Here is a 2,839-nt window from a genome sequence, read left to right on the forward strand (position 1 = left end):
GCCTGGCAGTTAAGAGGTTTTATTCCCTCCCTAACTTCAGGGGAAAATCCCTACCTGGGGAAACAACCTTTCTCAGAGAGGTGACCTTGGTTAAAACACATAGTGCCAAGAAGGTGACCAAACATATTAAGAACAGTATGCCATATATGCCAGGTCCCTTGAAACAGCAAGGATGGACCGGCTCCCGGCATAGAGGGAGAGTAAACAATATGTGATAATATAATCCTGGTCGTAAGATTGACAGAGATACTAAAATAAATGAAAATTATAGACCAATAACCCTCATGAATATAGATGCAAATTATTTATAGCAAACTATTAGCATAATCTAGTATTATGTACAAAGTAAAATATGACAAAAGAACAAGGAAAAATTAAATGTGTATGTGTGTATATACATATCAATAGCAGACACAAGCACATTACAAAACTGACAAAAAAGCACTTGTCAAAAATCAATACCTATTTAAAATAAAAATTTTTAGTCAAGTTTAAATGGAAGGAAAGTTCCTTAATGGATTTAGTAGTGTCTATGAAGACTCCACAAGTATTACATTTAGTGTGAAATACACAATACATCCCATTAGACCACGAATAAGGCAAAGATAGCTTTCCTCACAGCTCTAATAATGTAATTGGTGTTCTGTGCATTAAAATGGAAAGATAAGTTAAAGTTATAGAGATTTGAAAGGTAGAAATCTATTCACAAACAACATGGTTATTTTAAAATTCTTAATTAACTTAAAAAATAACTTAAAACTAAGAAGCACATTTAGCAAAGTGACAGAACATAAGATTGATATATAAAATTATAATCTCAGTAAAAAGATCAATGACTACAGGTGTTATAAGGGAGGGACAGGCAGAGCACAGAGGATATTTAGGAAGGCAAATTCTATTGGAGTACATATTACCCTCTCTAGATCAAACACTGACAAACATATAAAAAGGGAACTAAATATATATTATTTTTAATTTTTGCATTAGCTCAAAGAAGGTAAAAAGATAGCTAAATGTTAGACTAAACCTAATCATGTTTCTGATTACATTAAATATCAATAAATTGAATGCTCTAAGTAAAAGGTAGAGCTTGTCAGAATTTATTAAAAAGCTTGGCACCAACATATTCTATAAAAATAATTCAGGTTAAATATAAATGTAATTGGTGTTCTGTGCATTAAAATGGAAAGATAAGTTAAAGTTATAGAGACTTGAAAGGTAGAAATCTATTCACAAACAACATGGTTATTTTAAAATTCTTAATTAACTTGAAAATAACTTAAAACTAAGAAGCACATTTAGCAAGGTGACAGAACATAAGATTGATATATAAAATTATAATCTATTTCTCAGTTTTTTTTGTAAAACTACCATAAAATGAAAAACATATATTTTAGTAGAAAAATAATAACAAGTAGTACATTCATCAAAAGGCATGCAAGACCTTTAAACTAGAGATTAAGTAAATGGAGAAATATGTCATATGCATGGGTACTTCAGAAGCTAATTCTTTTTAAATTGATATACGAATTTGATAATACAATCCAAAATCTGAATAATTATTTTGATAGAAATTGACAGCTAGTTATAAAACAGACTTGCAGAGGTTTTATCACTTACAATACAGTGTCACTAATCAAAAGTGCAGGACAGGCATTAACAGGGACAGGGCTATCAATAGAACAGAAAATATATAAGAAATATAACAACATCAAAGTAAGGCAATTTAAAAGGTCTGATGTGAAGGCTTTTCAACAAAAAAATACTAGATGTCAGTGCAAAAATATATGTATCTCAATTCCTATTACATACCACTTACAAAAATTGTTTTTAGATATGAAACTTTTAAAGTACAAGAAAAATATCTTCACTGCTTTGGGGCAGGTAAACTTATCAAAGAAGAGGCATATAAAAGTCTAAAGATAAAATTTAAAAAATGATATATTATACTCCATCAAAATGATAGTCATCAAAATTTACCACTTAGAAAATAAAAGCACAAACTACAAATTGAGCAAATATTTTTAATATATATTTCTAACCTGGAATTCGTATCTAGAATATATAAACAACTCTTCTACATAAATTATAAAAGAAAAAAATTCTATATAAATTAATGTATTAGGGTTTTCCAGATAAGCAGGATATATATCTGTATCTGTATCTGTATCTGTATCTCTATCTCTATCTCTATCTCTATCTCTATCTCTATCTACATATATGCACAAAATTCGTGCAAGGGGCTTGGCCCCCACCTTCAAGGGCATTGGCCTGCCACTGCGGCTTCGTCCTGAAAGTCGTCTGGACATCCTTCTGGACAAAGCCACAGTGGCGGAGCTGAGGCAGAGGTGGATAGGGGTGACTAAGCTGGCAGGGGAGAGCAGTTAGGGGCAACCAGGCCAGCAATGTAGGGCAGTTAGGGGTGACCAGGCCGACAGGGGAGGGCTGTTAGGAGTGACGGGGTATGCAGGCAGAGTGGTTAGGGGCTATCAGGTGGGCTGTTAGGGGCGACCGGGTATGCAGGCAGAGTGGTTAGGGGCTATCAGGCAGGCAGGCAGGCAGGCAGGTGAGCGGTTAGGAGTCAGCCACTCTGGATTGTGAGAGGGATGTCCCGGGATGGAGAGGGTGCAGACTGGGCTGAGGAACCCCCCCACCCCCCGTGCATGAATTTCACGCACCAGGCCTCTAATATATATATGGAAAGAGAGGGAGAGGCAGAGAGACAGACAGAGACACAGAGAGAGAGATTAATATTTGTTATTAGCTCATATGATCACAGATGCTGAGAGGTCTGCAACCTGGGGACACAAGGAAGTCTGTGGTATAATTTGAAGTCCTG

The sequence above is a fragment of the Myotis davidii genome, unplaced genomic scaffold, assembly GCF_000327345.1.
Source record: "Myotis davidii unplaced genomic scaffold, ASM32734v1 scaffold8, whole genome shotgun sequence".
In the NCBI taxonomy this organism is placed as follows: Eukaryota; Metazoa; Chordata; class Mammalia; order Chiroptera; family Vespertilionidae; genus Myotis; species Myotis davidii.